The 17,872-nt window shown below is 44.3% G+C and overlaps 1 protein-coding gene across 4 annotated transcripts in view; it reads left to right on the top strand.

The window, feature by feature from the left end:
- Nucleotides 1–17,872, top strand: part of p2ry1 (purinergic receptor P2Y1) — a 122,391-nt gene that overhangs the window by 53,811 nt on the left and 50,708 nt on the right. The window lies entirely within an intron of this gene.

Raw genomic sequence — 17,872 nt, 5'->3', positions numbered from 1 at the left:
GTGGGCTATAGGAGAAAGGGAAGGTGGAGGGGACCCAGGAGGAGGTGATAGGCAGGTGAGAAGAAGTAAAAGGACTGAGAGTCAAACAGAAGAAGAGGGAAGGGGTGAATATTTGTACCAGAAGGAGAAATCAATCTTCAGGCAATGAGGTTGGAGGTTACCTAGATGGAATATAAGATGTTGCTCCTCCACCCCAAGGGTGTCCTCATCTTGGCACAAGAGGTTGCAATAGATCAACACATCAGAATGGGATTGGAATCAGAATTAAAATGTTTGGCCACCCACCGGGAAGTCCTGCTCTTTGCTGATGGAGCAGAGATGCTTGACAAAGCTGTCCCCCAGTTTATCACAAGTCTCACCACTGTAGAAGATGCTGTATCGGGAGCACCAGAGACAATAGACATGCCAGCATGTTTGCAGGTGAAGGGTTGCCTCACCTGGAAGGACTGTCTGTGGCCCTGAATAGAGCTGAAGGGGCAGGTGAATGGGCAGGTGTAGCAGAAAGGCTGCTTGCAGGGATAAGTGCTGGGAGGGAGTTTAGTGCAAAGAGGCTGAGTAAAGAGAGTAGCATTTTTACAGGAGATGGGTGGGGAGAAGTATAGTTAAGATACCCGTAAGAATCGATAGGTTTATAAAAGATAGACATTGCTTGGCAGTTTGACTCCAGAGATGGAGAAGGAAAAGTCAAGAAAGAGGAAGATGGTGTCTGAAGTGGACCAAGTGAATTTAAGGGCAGGGTTGAAGTTAGGGGCAAAATTGATGAAATTGATGAGCTCAGCATGGATACAGGAAGCAGCACCAATGCAGTTGTCAATGTAGCGGAGGAAGATTTGGGGAGTTGGGCTGTAATCTTGAGCCTTTTTAACACACTGGGGGGCCTCACTTGAAGTATTTTAAGGAGTTTTGGGTTCCTTATTTGAGAAAGAATGCACTGACATTGTAGAGGGTTTAAAGGAGGTTAACGAGAATGATTATGGGATTGAACGAATAGTCATGTGAAGAGTGATTGATAGCTGTGGACCTTTACTTGATGGAATTAAGGAACATTGGAGAGGATCTCATTGAAAGCTACCAAATACTTAACGGCCTTGATAGAGTGGATGTGGAAAGGATGTTTCTTATGGTGGGGGAATCTAGGACCAGAAGGCACAGCATTAGAACAGAGGGACATCCATTTAGAATGGTTCTGAGGAGGAATTTCTTTAGCCAGAGGTTGGTGACTCTGAATTCATGCCACAGACAACTGTGGAAGCTAGGTCATTGGGTGTATTTAATGTCGAGGTTGATAGGTCCTTGATTAGTCAGGGCACTGTAAAAGCTTTTATAGATATGTGAAAAGAAAAAGATTGGTTAAGACAAATGTAGGTCCCCTACAGACAGAAACAGCTGAATTGATTATGGGGAGCAAGGACATGGCAGACCAATTGAATAATTACTTTGGTTCTGTCTTCACTAAGGAGGACATAAATAATCTTCCGGAAATAGTAGGGGACAGAGGGTCCAGTGAGATGGAGGAACCGAGGGAAATACATGTTAGTAGGGAAGTGGTGTTAGGAAATTGAAGGGATTAAAGGCAGATAAATCCCCAGGGCCAGATGGTCTGCATCCCAGAGTGCTTAAGGAAGTAGCCCAAGAAATAGTGGATGCATTAGTGACAATTTTTCAAAACTCTTTAGATTCTGGACTAGTTCCTGAGGATTGGAGGGTGGCTAATGTAACTCCACTTTTTAAAAAAGGAGGGAGAGAGCAACCTGAGAATTATAGACCGGTTAGCCTAACATCGGTGGTGGGGAAACTGCTAGAGTCAGTTATCAAAGATGTGATAACAGCACATTTGGAAAGCGGTAAAATCATCGAACAAAGTCAGCATGGATTTGTGAAAGGAAAATCATATCTGACGAATCTCATAGAATTTTTTGAGGATGTAACTAGTAGAGTGGATAGGGGAGAACCAGTGGATGTGGTATATCTGGATTTTCAAAAGGCTTTTGACAAGGTCCCACACAGGAGATTAGTGTGCAAACTTAAAGCACAGGGTATTGGGGGTAAGGTATTGATGTGGATAGAGAATTGGTTGGCAGACAGGAAGCAAAGAGTGGGAATAAACGGGACCTTTTCAGAATGGCAGGCGGTGACTAGTGGGGTACCGCAAGGCTCAGTGCTGGGACCCCAGTTGTTTACAATATATATTAATGACTTGGATGAGGGAATTAAATGCAGCATCTCCAAGTTTGCGGATGACACGAAGCTGGGCGGCAGTGTTAGCTGTGAGGAGGATGCTAAGAGGATGCAGGGTGACTTGGATAGGTTAGGTGAGTGGGCAAGTTCATGGCAGATGCAATTTAATGTGGATAAATGTGAGGTTATCCACTTTGGTGGCAAAAACAGGAAAACAGATTATTATCTGAATGGTGGCCGATTAGGAAAAGGGGAGGTGCAACGAGACCTGGGTGTCATTATACACCAGTCATTGAAAGTAGGCATGCAGGTACAGCAGGCGGTGAAAAAGGCGAATGGTATGCTGGCATTTATAGCAAGACGATTCAAGTACAGGAGCAGGGAGGTACTACTGCAGTTGTACAAGGCCTTGGTGAGACTACATCTGGAGTGTTGTGTGCAGTTTTGGTCCCCTAATCTGAGGAAAGACATCCTTGCCATAGAGGGAGTACAAAGAAGGTTCACCAGATTGATTCCTGGGATGGCAGGAATTTCATATGATGAAAGACTGGATGAACTAGGCTTATACTCGTTGGAATTTAGAAAGTTGAGGGGGGATCTTATTGAAAAGTATAAAATCCTAAAAGGATTGGACAGGCTAGGTGCAGGAAGATTGTTCCTGATGTTGGGGAAGTACAGAACGAGGGGTCACAGTTTGAGGATAAAGGAGAAGCCTTTTAGGACCGAGATTAGGAAAAACTTCTTCACACGGGAAACAGTTGAGGCCAGTTCATTGGCTATATTTAAGAGGGAGTTAGATATGGCCCTTGTGGCTAAAGGGATCGGGGGTATGGAGGGAAGGCTGGTACAGGATTCTGAGTTGGATGATCAGCCATGATCATACTGAATGGTGGTGCAGGCTCGAAGGGCCGAATGGCCTACTCCTGCACCTATTTTCTATGTTTCTATGAAAGGTTATGGAGAGAAGGCAGGACAATGGCGTTGATTAAAAAATGGCAGAGTAGACTCAATAGCTGAATAGCCTAATTCTGCTCCTATGTCTTGTAGTCTGTGTCTATTTATCTCTCTAACTATCCTGCTATCTCTCTATTTATCCTATGCATCCATTGATTGGAGTACTGTGCAGACACATCAGTAGTGTTCCCCCGCAGGTCCAAAGAAAAGTTTCGATGGGAAACTCAGTCTCTAGGAGGATGATCCCAGTTACCACAGATCGTAATGCGAGATTGAAACCTTACCTATTTAGAAGGATGAGAGGGGATCTGATTGAAACATGTAAGATTATTAAGGGATTGGACACGCTAGAGGCAGGAAACATGTTTCTGATGTTGGGGGAGTCCAGAACCAGAGGCCACAATTTGAAAATAAGGGGTAGGCCATTTAGAACGGAGTTGAGGAAAAACTTCTTCACCCAGGGAGTTGTGGATCTGTGGAATACTCTGCCTCAGAAGGCAGTGGAGGCCAATTCTCTGGATGCTTTCATGAAAGAGTTGGATAGAGCTCTTAATGATAGGCGAGTGAAGGGATATGGGGAGAAGGCAGGAAAAGGGTACTGATTGTGGATGATCGACCATGATCACAGTGAATGGTGGTGCTGGCTCGAAGGGCCGAATGACCTACTCCTGCACCTATTGTCTCTATAAAAGAGAAGTACCACCAAGCAGAATAGTTTGAGTCAGAGTAAGAAGGCGTTGGCTTAAACAGGACTTCAGTGAGAACAGGCGGAGTCTAGGTAAGTTCATCCCTTATTTCTTATTCAACTCCAGAGAGGATAGGGGGTATGTCTATAGAGCCTGTGTTCTGTTCGGGGTACTGGATGTGGGATTTCCATGAGACTCCCAGCCTCCCCGATGGCCACATTTGCACCAGGTGCATCAAGATGCAGCTTCTAGAGACCATGTTAGGGAACTGAAGTTGCAGCTCGATGACCTTCGGCTTGTTAGGGAAGGTGAGGCAGTGATGGACAGGAGCTCGAGAGAGATAGTCACCCCTAGGCTCCAGGAGACAGATTAATAGGTGACTGTCAGGAGAGAGAAGGGGGAACGTCAGATAGTGGAGACACCCCTGTGGCCATTCCCTCAACAATAAGTAGTCAATTTTGAGTACTGTTGGGAGGGATGACCTAGCTGGGGGAAGCGACAGTGGCTGTACCTCTGGCATTGAGTCTGACCCTATGGCTCAGAAGGGTCAGGAACCGAAGGGGATGGCAGCAGTAATAGGGACTCTATAGTCAGGGGGACAGATAAGTGATTCTGGGGATGCAAAAAGGAAACACGGATGGTAGCTTGCCTCCTGGATGCCAGGGTCTGAGATGTTTCTGGATGTGTCCACAATATCCTGAAAAGGGAGGGTGAGTAGCCAGAAGTTGTGGTACATATTGGTACCAACGACTTAAGAAGAAAAAGAGAGGAGGTCCTGAAAAAAGAATATAGGAAGTTAGGAAAGAAGCTGAGAAGCAGGACCTTAAGGGTAGTAATCTTGGGATTGCTGCCTGTGCCACGCAACAGTGAGCACAGAAATAGAATGGGGTAGTGGAGGTATAATTTGTGCATCTGTGTTGATCATCCCATCCTTGACTAAGCTGTTCCACTGTGAACACGATCTGTTATGAGTCAACATAATGCTTTCAGAGCAGGTCTTGCATAGCACACACCTCCGCCGCACCGCTCAGGTGTGCTTCTGGGGTACAGGGGCTAGCGACCCTAGTGCCTTTTTTGTTCTACTGCTGAGCAGCTGTGAACCATCTGACTGGCCTGTCAGAGTTGTCTTTGGGAACTAGTTGACTTGATCAGCATTTCTGATCTGGCTATTGTTCACGATTGCACTTAATATATAAAAAAAATAAAGAATGGGGTGACAGATAAATGCGTGGCTGAAGAGTTGGAGCAAGGGGCAGGGATTTAGATTTCTGGATAATTGGGACCTCTTCTGGGGCAGGTGGGACCTGTACAAAAGGGACGGGCTGCACTTGAATCTGAGGGGGACCAATATCTTTGCGGGCAGATTTACTAGAGCTGTTGGGAGTGGTTTAAACTAATATGACAGGAGGATGGGAACCAGGATGATGGAGCTGAGGATGAGCCAGCAGGTTTACAAGTAGATGTTGGATGTAACATGAATGTGAGGAAGGACAAGTCAATGACTGGGTACAAATACAGACAAAACAAGGAGATAAGTTGTACCACAGAGACAAAATTCAAAAGGGTGAAGAATGCAGGACTGAAGGTGCTGTATTTAAATGCGCATGGCAGTCGGAATAAGGTGGACGAACTTGTGGAGCAATTAGAGATTGGTTAGTATAACATTGTGGGCATCACTGAGTCGTGGCTGAAAGAAGGCCATATTTGGGAGTTTAACATTAAAGGATATACCTTGTATCAAAAGGACAGGCAGGAAGGCATGAGCAGTGGTGTGGCTCTGTTGGTAAGAGATAAAATTACATCTTTGGAAAGATGTGACATAGAGTCAGAAAATGCTGAATCTTTGTTGGTGAAATTAAGAAATTGCGAAGGTAAAAAAAAACCATTATTGGAGCTGGAAAAGGCATGTAATAAGGGTAATTGTAATGGGGCCTTCAAGATGCAAGGAGATTGGGAAAATCAGGTTGGTGTCAGATTGTAAGAGAGGGAATTTGTTGAATGCCCATGAAATGGCTTCTTGAAGCAGCTTGTGCTTGAGCCTACTCTGGGAAAAGCTGCCTTAGACTGGGTGTTGTGTAATAACCCAGATCGTATTAGGAAGCATAACGTAAGAAAACCCTTAGCAGGCAGTGATCATAATATGATTGAACTCATACTGCACTTTGAGAGGGAGAAGAGTAACTCAAATGTATCAGTACTGCAATGGAATAAAGGGAATTACAGAGGCACGAGAGAGGAGCTTCCCAGGTGGATTAGAGGAGGATACTGGCAGGGATGACAGCAGAGCAGAGATGGCTGAAGATTCTGGGAATATTTCACAAGTCACATGATAGATACAGTATATCCCACCGAGGAAGAAGTTGTCAAATGGCAGGGGTAGGCAACCATGGCCGACAAGGGAAGTTAAGGACTGCAAATAAGCCAAGGAAAAGGCATTTTAGGTAATAAAAGTGAGTGGGATGTTGGATGATTGAGAAGCTTTTAAAGTCCAATAAAAAGCAACTTAAAAAGCTATAAGAAGGGAAAAGACAAAATATGAGGGCAGACTAGCCAATAATATAAAGCAGGATACCAAAAGTTTTTTTCAGTTACCTAAAGAGTAAAAGGGAGGTGAGAGTTGATATTGGACCACTGGAAAATGATGCTGGTGAGGTAGTAATGGGGGAAGAAATGGCAGATGAACTTAATGGGTACTTTGCATCTGTCTTCACTGCAGAGGACACTAGCAGTATGCCAGAGGTCTGTGAGTGTCAAGGAGCAGGAGTGAGTGCCATTGTTATTACGAAGGAAAAAGTGCTATCAAACTCAAAGGCCTTTAAGGTGGATAGGTCACCTGGGCCTGATGGACTACATCCCAGAATCCTAAGAGAGGATGCTGAAGAGATAACAGATGCATTGGTCATGATCTTTCAAGAATCACTTGACTCTGCCATGGTCCTGAAGGGCTGGAAGATTGCAAATATCACTGCACTTTTAAGAAGGGAGGAAGGCAAAAAAGAGATATTTTAGGCCAGATAGCCTAACCTCAGTGGCTGGGAAAATGTTGGAGTCTATTATTAAGGATGAGGTTTCGGGGTATGGTTGAAGTCAGAAGTTTACATACACCTTAGCCAAATACATCTAAACTCAGTTTTTCCACAATTCCTGACATTTAATCCTAGAAAACATTCCCTGTCTTAGGTCAGTTAGGATCACTACTTTATTTTAAGAATGTGAAATGTCAGAATAGTAGTGGAGAGAATGATTTATTTCAGCTTTTATTTCTTTCATCACTTTCCCAGTGGGTCAGAAGTTTACATACACTTTGTTAGTATTTGGTAGCATTGCCTTTAAATTGTTTAACTTGGGTCAAACGTTTTGGGTTGCCTTCCACAAGCTTCTCACAGTAAGTTGCTGGAATTTTGTTCCATTCCTCCAGACAGAACTGGTGTAACTGAGTCTGGTTTGTAGACCTTGTTGCTCGCACACGCTTTTTCAGTTCTGCCCACAAATTTTCTATCGGATTGAGGTCAGGGCTTTGTGATGGCCACTCCAACACCTTGACTTTGTTGTCCTTAAGCAATTTTGCCACAACTTTGGAGGTATGCTTGGGGTCATTGCCCATTTGGAAGACCCATTTGCGACCGAGCTTTAACTTCCTGGCTGATGTCTTTAGATGTTGCTTCAATATATCCACATAATATTCCTTCCTCATGATGCCATCTATTTTGTGAAGTGCACCAGTCCCTCCTGCAGCAAAGCACCCCCACAACATGATGTTGCCACCCTATGCTTCAGGGTTGGGATGGTGTTCTTCAGCTTGCAAGCCTCACCCTTTTTCCTCCAAACATAACGATGGTCATTATGGCCAAACAGTCCAATATTTGTTTCATCAGACCAGAGGACATTTCTCCAAGAAGTAAGATCTTTGTCCCCGTGTGCACTTGCAAACTGTAGTCTGGCTTTTTTATGGCGGTTTTGGAGCAGTGGCCTCTTCCTTGCCGAGCAGCCTTTCAGGTTATGTCAATATAGGACTCATTTTTCTTTGGAAATAGATACTTGTCTACCTGTTTCCTCCAGCATCTTCACAAGGTCCTTTGCTGTTGTTCTGGGATTGATTTGCACTTCTCGCGCCAAAGTATGTTCATCTCTAGGAGACAGAATGCGTCTCCTTCCTGAGCGGTATGACAGCTGCGTGGTCCTGTGGTGTTTATACTTGTATACTATCATTTGTACAGATGAACGTGGTGCCTTCAGGCGTTTGGAAATTGCTCCCAAGGATGAACCAGACTTGACATCATTTTCTGACCTCAATCCAATAGAAAATTTGTGGGCAGAACTGAAAAAGTGTGTTTAAGCAAGGAAGCCTACAAACCTGACTCAGTTACACCAGTTCTGCCTGGAGGAATGGAACAAAATTCCAGCAACTTACTGTGAGAAGCTTGTGGAAGGCTACCCAAAATGTTTGACCCAAGTTAAACAATTTAAAGGCAATGCTACCAAATACTAACAAAGTGTATGTAAGCTTCTGACCCACTGGGAAAGTGATGAAAGAAATAAAAGCCGAAGTAAATCATTCTCTCTACTATTATTCTGACATTTCACATTCATAAAATAAAGTAGTGATCCTAACTGACCTAAGACAGGGAATGTTTTCTAGGATTAAATGTCAGGAATTGTGAAAAACTGAGTTTAGATGTATTTGGCTAAGGTGTATGTAAACTTCTGACTTTAACTGTAATTGGACACTAATGATAAAAAAGGTCAATGTCAGTATGGTTCCTGTAAAGGAAAATCTTGCCTGACAAATCAGTTCTTTGAGGAAGTAGCAAGCAGGGTGGACAAAGGAGAGGCAGTAGATGTCATTTACTTGGATTTTCAGAAGGTGTTTGATAAGGTGCCAGACATGAGGCTGCTTAACAAGATAAAATTCTATGGAGTTACAGGAAAGATACTGACATGGATAATGGAATGGCTGATGAGCAGGAGACAGTGAGTGGGAATAAAAGGGGCTTTTTCTGGTTGGCTACCAGTGACTAGTGTGTTCCTCAGGGGTCAGTATTGGGACTGCTGCTTTTGACATTGTTTGTCAGTGATCTAGATAATATAATTAATGACCTTGTGGCAAAGTTTGCAGATGATACGTAGATAGGTGGAGGGGTAGGTAGTGCTGAGGAAGCAACGTGATTGTAGCAGGACAGACAAATTGGAAGAATAGGCAAAAAAGTGGCAGATGTAATACAGTGTTGGGAAATGTATGATAATGCATTTTGGTAAAAGGTGTGGATTATTATCTAAATGGGGAGAAGTCAGAAACATTAGAGGTGTAAAGAGACTTGGGAGTGTAAAGAGGTGTAAAGAGACTTGGGAGTCCTTGTGCAAGACACTCAGAAGGTTAATTTACAGGTTGAGTCTGTGGTAAAGAAGGCAAATGCAATGTTACCATGGTCCTGAAAAACGTTGTCTCATTTTTACTGTGTACCGTACCAGCAGTTATGGTCGAAATGACAATAAAGGTGACTTGACTTGACTTGACTTATTTCAAGGTGAAAAGAATACAAAAGCAAGGAGATAGTGCTGAGCTTTTATAAGACATTGGTCAGGCCGCACTTTTGTCAACAGCTTTGGGTTCCATACCTCAGAAAAGAAGTTGCTTGTTTCCTGATCGATCAGGGCATCAAAGGATATGGTGAGAAGGCAGGTGTATGGGGTTGCGTGGGATCCAGGATCAGCCATGATGGAGTGGCAGAGTAAACTCAATGGGCTGAATGGCCTAATTCTGCACCTGTGTCTCATGGTAGTGGAAGCAGGTACATTGGCAATATTTACCAGACACCTTGACAAGTACATGGATAGGAAAGGTTCAGAGGGATATGGATCAAAGGTGGGCAAGTTGCTGTACTAGATGCTGAAGTTTAGGTGCACTCATCCAGAACCATAAGCTAACTCAGATGGGCATCTGAGCCCATGAAAGGGTGGCATATGAGGAGCATCTGATCGCTCTGGACTTGTACTTACTGGAGTTTAAGAGAATGGTGGAGGGAGTGATCTCATTGAAACCTATTGAATATTGAAAGGCCTAGGTAGACTGGATATGGAGAGGATGTTTCCTTTGGTGGGGGACTCTATGACCAGAGCGTACAGCCTCAGAACATAAAGATGTCTCTTTAGAACAGAGGGCATGTCATTGGGTATATTTAAAGTAGAGTTCGATAGGTTCTTGATTAGTCCAGGTGTCAAAGGTTATGGGGTGAAGGCAGTATGATTCTAAAGAGATGGCCATTCATTTCCAGGGACAAAGAGGATAATTTTCTAGACAAGCCCAGTGGTGAATAGAGTCACAGAATAACACAGCATGGAAATGGGTTCTTTGGGCAATCTAATTCATGTCAACCACAGCATCACATGCACCTGCCCCCCCCCCCCAGTTAGTCTCAGAGTCTCAGTTGTCTATACTTAGGTACTTCTCCAGATGTTTCCCAGATGCTGTGAGAGTTCCTACCTCCACCAGCTCATCATGCAGCATGTTCCAGATTCCGATCACTCGCCCTCTCCCTCAGATTCCTCAGAGTCTTCAACACCCGAACCATGGAAAACAGATACTTAGTAAAAAGATGCAAGATATTCTGTAGGTGCTGGAAACCTGCAGCAACGCACAAAATGCTGGAGGAACCCAGCAGGTCAAGCAGCATCTATGGTGGGAAGTGGACAGTTGACGTTTGGGTCGAGACTCTTCATCTGTGGTTCTGAATCCAAAATGCTGACCGCTCATTTACTTCCATAGATCCACAGATGGGTTCTAGTCAGGATCAGAGTCTGGTTTATTATCACCGGCATGTGACGTGAAATTTGTTAACTCAGCAGCAGCAGTTTAACGCAATACATAATATAGAAGGAAAAAAAAAGTAAATCAATTACAGTATACGTATGTTCAATAGATTAAAAATCGTGCAAAAAAAACGGAAGTACTATATGTTAAAAAAAGTGAGGTAGTGTCCAAAGCTTCAATGTCCATTTAGGAATCAGATGTCAGAGGGGAAGAAGCTGTTCCTGAATCACTGAGTGTGTGGCTTCAGGCTTCTGTATCTCCTACCTGATGGTAACAGTGAGAAAAGGGCATGCCCTGGGTACTGGAGGTCCTTAATAATGGACGCTGCCTTTCTGAGACACTGCTCCTTGAAGATGTCCCAGGTACTTTGTAGGCCAGTGCCCAAGATGGAGCCAATTAAACTTACAACCCTCTGCAGCTTGATTGCTGATCTAGGAGCAGGGAATGTGGCCCACAGATCCATAACTGTGAGTGTGAATCCCACCCTGACAGCTGTTGCATTCGGGTTTCATTTAAATCCAATAAAATAAAACCAGGATTTAACAGGAAACAAGAAGCTACTCTCAGTAACAATGACCAGAGAAATTGGGGATTGCCTTAAAACCCATCTGGTTAGAACATTGAACAGTAGAGCACAGGAACAGGCCCATCGACCCACAATGCTTGTACCGAACATTATATCAAATTAAATTAAATCTCTTCTGCCTACAAATAATCAATATCTCTCCATTCCCTGGTTGTTCATGAGCCTGTCTAACAACTATTGTACCTGCTTCCATCACCATTGGCATCCTTTTCCAGGCACCCATAAGGCTATAAGACATAGATTATTTAGGTTATTTGGCCTATTGAGTCCATTGTGGCTGATTCATTATCCTCTTCAACCCCATTCACCTGTGTTCTCCCCGTAACCTTTGACACCCTCACTAATCACGGAAATATCACCCTCCATGTTAAATATTCTAATGACTTTGCCTCTGCAGCTGTCTGTCATCATGAATTCCACAGATTCTCCAGTCTCTGGATAAAGAAATTTCTCCTCATCTCTGTTCTAAAGGAATGTCCTTCTATTCTGAGGCTGTGCCCTCTGGTCTAAGACTCCCCCACTACAAGAGACATGCACTTTATCTAGGCCTTTCAATATTTGATAGGGTTCAATGAAATCCCCCTTCGTTCCTCTAACCTCCAGCGAGTACAGGCCTGGAGCTGTCGTGTGTCCTCATGTGTTAACCCTTTCATTCTCGGGATCATTCTTAGGAACTTCCTCTGGGCCCTGTGCAATGCCAGCACATCCTTTCTTAGATAAGGGGCCCTCCTCCTCTCTGTTCAAAAGGGATGCCCTTCTGTTCTGAAGCTGTGCCTTCTGGTTCTAGACGCCCCCACGTTAAAGAAGAAACAAAAAGCTAATCTCAGTTACAATGTCCAAAGAATTAACGGTTTGTTTTAAAGCCCATCTGCTGAGAACATAGAATACTACAGAACAGGAACAGGCCCTTTGGTCCACAATGATTGTGCTGAACACGAAGTCAAATTAAATCCCTTCTGTCTGCACGTGATCCATATCCTGCCCTTTCCTGCACATTCATGTGTCTAACAGCCTCTTAAACACCACCATCCTATCTGCTTTCACCACCACCACCCCTAGCAGCCCGTTCCAGGCACCTACTACTCTCAGTGTTTTTAAAAAAAACTTGCCCCACACACATCTGCTTAGAACTTTCCCATTTTTTTCCTTCTATCTTAAATGCATGTCCTCTTGTACTTGACATTTCTACCCTTGGAAATAGGTGACAGGGTGGAGATACGTCTCTACCAAAGGAGGTATCAGGCACTTCTTCCCTCTGCTAGCTCGCAGGTCACCCTTGGGCAAGGTGTAGCACCTGTTTTGACCCCCGATCAGGGTCATGTGAAACCATAGGAGCAGGTGGTGGATGGTTGTATGAGCAGCTGGTACACATCGCAAGTTCATGTTATGCGACCACTGATGCCAGGCAGACAATCTCTGAAGAGTATAGATAATGGCTGGGGTCACCCATCTTGTAAAGACACTGCCCAGAAGAAGGCAAGGGCAAACCACTTCTGTAGAAAGATTTGCCAAGGAAAATCATGGTCAATGTCATACAACACAGCACATAATGATGAAGACCCTTGCAAAGAGATTCTGATGGGTTCGTGAATGTAAAACCAGAAAATTCTGGAAACACTCAGCAGGTCAGGCAGCATCTGTGTGAGGAGAAACCAAGCTCTGACAAAAGATGTTGGCTGTGAAATGTTGACTGTTTTTAATCCAGACTACCTCCAATACAAGATTTTTTTATTATGTTAATATTATTTTGTGCAATATATGTATTGTGTTTTGCACCTTGGTCCCAGAGGAACTTTGTTTCATTTAGCTGAATACATGTGTACAGTTGAATGACAATAAACTTGAACTCAAACCACTTTCTCTGGCTGCTTGTTCCATATATTCACCTCCCTCAATATGTGGCCCTTCAAATCCCTTTTAAATCTTTCCCATCTCACCCTAAACCCATGTCCCCTTGTTATGGACTCTCCTACCTTGGGGATTGACTGTTACTGTCGCCTTATCTGTGTCCCTGATAGTTTAAACATTTCTGTAAGGGCGCACTTCATTTTCCTCCAGACCCATTGGTTACTTATTGTTTGCTCAGTTCAGGGACAAATGGGGATGGGCAATATATACTGAGACGGTGAATGACATCCACATCCAGTGAATCAATAAAGAGAAGGACATTTATTATTCATTGTATTTCCGTATTGCCTTCCAGTATTGGCAGTGGGCAAGAACTTATGAATGGGATCATTGAGATTTCTCTTGTGCTGTGCAGTAGGTCTTTATCCAGTTCACAGGACATTGAACAGTACAATGCAGGAACAGGCCCTTCAGCCCACAATGTTGTGCTGAACCAGCTGAAAAGTAAATCAACCCCCCCACCAAAAACTAACCCCTCCTATCTATAGAATATCTATATTCCTCTATGAACTTCACATCCATGTGCCTACCCAAACTTCTCTTTAATGTATTTGCCTCTACCACCATACCAGGCAGTGCATCTTGGGCATTCCCAACTCTCTGAGTATAAAACTTAGCCCTCGCATCTCCCTTGAACCTACCCCCTCTCACCTTCAATGCATGCCCACTGGTATTAGACATTTCTAACCTGGGAAACGGATACTCCCTGCCTACTCTATCAATGTCTCTCATAATCTTGTAAACCTCTATCTGATCTCCCCTTAGCCTCTGCCGCTCCAGAGGAAACAACCCAAGTTTATCCAGCTTCTTGTGATAACAATTGTCCTCTAAACCAGGCAGCATCCTGGCAAACCTCTTCTGTACCCTCTCCAAAGCCTCAACATCCTTCCTGGAGAGGGGCGACCAGAACGGTACGTAATACTCCATGGACCATGGAATAGTATAGTGCAGGAAACGCTTCTTTGGCCCACAGTGTCTGTGCTGAGACTAAAAGTCCTCTGCCTGCACATAATCCATCTGCCTATATTTCCTGTGTCTGACAGCCGCTTGAAAGTCTCAAGCACTACCCCTGGCAGCCCATCCCAAGCACCTGCCACATTCTTTGTGAAAAACTTGCCTTGCGCATCTTTAAACTTTCCTCTTCTCACCTTAAATCTGTGTCCTCTAGTACTGGACATTACTGCACTGGGTGAAAGATATTCTGGCTGTCCACCTATGTCTCATATAATTTTATAAAATCATCTCTCCCCTCAACCGCTGATGCTCCAGAGGATGCAACTCAAGTTTGTCCAAGCCCTCCTTGTAGTCCAAAACCCTCTAATCCACAAGACATTCAGGTAAACCCCTCCTTTTACTAGGCTTTTTCTATGGCTTCCACATCTATCCTGTATTGGAATGACCAGAGTTCCACATAATATTCAGTATGCCCCTTTTCTCCCTCCCTGTCTTTTTTAAATGCACCGTCGAAAGCATTGTATCCAGATGCATCACAGTTTGGGACGGCAACTGCTCTGTCCAAGACTGCAAGAAACTACAGAGATTTGTGGGCACAGCTCAGCACATCACAGAAACCAGTCTACTTTCCATAGACTCTGTCTACATCTTCTACTGCCTTGGATAAGCAGAAAACATAATCAATGTCCCCACTCACTGGTCATTCTCTCTCCTCCCCATCTCTCCATGTGGCAGAAAGTAAAAAAAACTTGAAAGTCAGCTTCTGATTGTATCTTGTGCCTCTTGTTGAGATGCAGCATAGAATAAGCCCTTCCGGCTCTCCAAGACTGACCACATAGCAACCCACCAAATAATCCCTAGCCTAAACCAGAGGACAACTTACAATGACCAATTAACCTACCAACTCGTATGCCTTTGGACTGTGGGAGGAAATTGGAGGAAATTTACGTGGTTACGGGGAGAACATACAAACTCCTTACAGGCAGTGGCGGGACTTGAACCCAGATTGCTGGTACCATAAAGCGTTGCGCTACCCCGTGCCGTGCACTTTCTGTGGAACGGTAACTAACACTTCATGTATATTCTGCACTCTGTTATTGCGTTTCCCTTCATGCTTGTGTTTCGAAATGATCTGTGCAGATGCCGTGTAGGGCGGCACGGTACTGTAGCGGTTAGCACAACGTTTTATAGTACAGGCGACGCAGGTTCAATTCTCACCGCTGCCTGTAAGGAGTTTGTGTGTTCTCCCCCTGACCGCGTGGGTTTCTTCCAGCTGTTCCGGTATCCTCCCTCCACCCAAAAACCTACCGGTTGGTAGGTTAATTCATCATTGTAAATTGTCCCGTGATTAGGCTAGCTTTAAACTGGTAAATTGCTCTGTGGCATGGCTCAAAGGGCCATCAAATAAATAAATAAAAAGAACAAAGATCTTCACTGTATCTCAGTACTTGTGACATCAATAAAACATTTAGCAGTTCTCCAGGAACGATCTAACCAGTTCTGTTAGCGTGAAAGGATTTGACGCTCAGTTGCTGTCAGCAGCCCAGCCTCCAATTTTTGCACTTTCTTGGACGTAGTGTCACCACGCTTCATTTCATTGTCAAATTGTGCATGTACAATACAGCTCTGAGATTCATCTTCTCCAGATGGCGATGAAATGCAGAAAAAAAATCGTGAGGGTCATTGAAAGAAAAGGCATCAAACCCCTCCCCACATGAAAAGGAAAAAGGAACAAAACTCATAAGCCCTAATCCTCCCCGCTCCTTCCATCGCACAAAATCTAACAGATCATCCACACAGAAAACAGCGGCTAGAACATCAAACCCCACACCCCCCAAATCCCCCTTGCAAAAGAAACAACAATACCATCAAACCCCTAACCCCCTCCCTCGCCAAAGAAACAGCGGCAATAGCATCAAACCCCCACCACCTCAGCTTGTCTCTTCTCCCTGCCACCGCCTCAGCTCGCTCCTGAGAGGTTTGGCTGCATGGAACTGTAGTAGGTATTGTGATGCTATTACAGTGCAAGTGACCCAGGTACAATTCCTGCCATGTTTCCTAAGGAGCTTGTAGGTTTTTCCTGTGATTGTGTGGGTTTCCTCTGGGTGCTCTGGTTTCCTCCCACATTCCAAAGATATTGGATTAAGTACGTTCATTGGTTACATGGGTGTAATTGGGGGGTGTGAGCTCATTGGGCTGGAAGGGCATGTCACCATGCTGTATCTCTAAAACAACACAGTAAATCCGAGTGAGTCGGTGAGGGGTGAGACTGCCTGCCATGCCCACGGAGCTGTAGGTGGTCAAATGAAGCGGGAAGACTGGAAATGGCACAGCAAATTTTGCAGAGGTTTATAAACATCTGCTCACATTTAGAATGTGCCTGAAAAGTTGGCTGTGCAATCAAAAACACCATCTGCAGATGCTAGAAATTGAAACCAACACATGCAAACTGCTACAGGAGCTCACCAGGCCAGGCAGTGTCTCCAAAGCAGAATCCTGGCCTGTCCAGGTCCTCCAGGATTTTGTGTGTGTTGCTTTCGCTATGAAATCAAGATTCTTGTGAATACATTCTGATGGTGGATGTGGGTGAGTTTTATTGCGTGAGTCATCATAGATAATGGAAAGTAAGGAAATGTTATCAGTGTTGTGCATCAACTCTAACTCAAATGGTTAATGTGATTGGCTTCCAAAAGTTAGGTATTGGTTTATTACTGTCACGTGAACGTGATGAACTCCGTCTCCAAATGGAATACAGAAATTGGGATGTTATGTTGCAGCTGGACAAGACATTGGTGAGGCTGCGTTTGGAACGTTGTGCTTCGTTTTCGCCACCCTACCAGACGAATGATGTCATGAAGCGGGAAAGGGTGCAGAGGAGATTTATGAGGATGCTGCTCGGACTGTTAGAGAGAGAGGCTGAACATGAGACAGATTTTGGGGCACAAGGGACTGAGGGGTGATCTTATAGAGGTGTATAAAATCATGAGGGGTGTACATAGGGTAAGTGCCCTCGGTCTTTTCCCAGGGTTGGTAATCACGAACTAGAGGGCATAGGATTAAGGTGAGAGGAGTACTCTTGGGAGGCATGTACTGATTGGGCTGAAGGGCCGGTTTCTGTGCTGTTTGACTTTAGAACTCTATACAGTGAAAAGCTTGTCTTGCATACTGCTTATAGAGAACAAGTCATTTGCACAGTGTATGAGAGTCATTCTTCGAGACAAAGAATTTATACTTTATACTTTATTGTCGCCAAACAATTGATACTAGAACGTACAATCATCACAGCGATATTTGATTCTGCGCTTCCCACTCCCTGGAGTACAAATCGATAGTAAGTATTAAAAATTTAAATTATAAATCATAAATAGAAAATAGAAAAATGGAAAGTAAGGTAGTGCAAAAAAACCCAGAGGCAGGTCCGGATAGTTGGAGGGTACGGCCCAGATCCGGGTCAGGATCCGTTCAGCAGTCTTATCACAGTTGGAAAGAAGCTGTTCCCAAATCTGGCCGTATGAGTCTTCAAGCTCCTGAGCATTCTCCCGGAGGGAAGCGGGACGAAAAGTGTGTTGGCTGGGTGGGTCGTGTCCTCGATTGTCCTGGCAGCACTGCTCCAAGAGCGTGCGGTGTAAAGTGAGTCCAAGGACGGAAGATTGGTTTGTGTGATGTGCCGCGCCGTGTTCACGATCTTCTGCAGCTTCTTCCGGTCTTGGACAGGACAACTTCCATACCAGGTTGTGATGCACCCTAGAAGAAGTTAGATTTATAAAGGTAGAACAATGACAATAAAAGCAGAAGATG

The sequence above is a fragment of the Mobula birostris genome, chromosome 4 (genome assembly GCF_030028105.1).
Source record: "Mobula birostris isolate sMobBir1 chromosome 4, sMobBir1.hap1, whole genome shotgun sequence".
NCBI classification, from domain to species: Eukaryota; Metazoa; Chordata; class Chondrichthyes; order Myliobatiformes; family Myliobatidae; genus Mobula; species Mobula birostris.
This window is presented reverse-complemented; position numbering and strand designations above follow the sequence as displayed.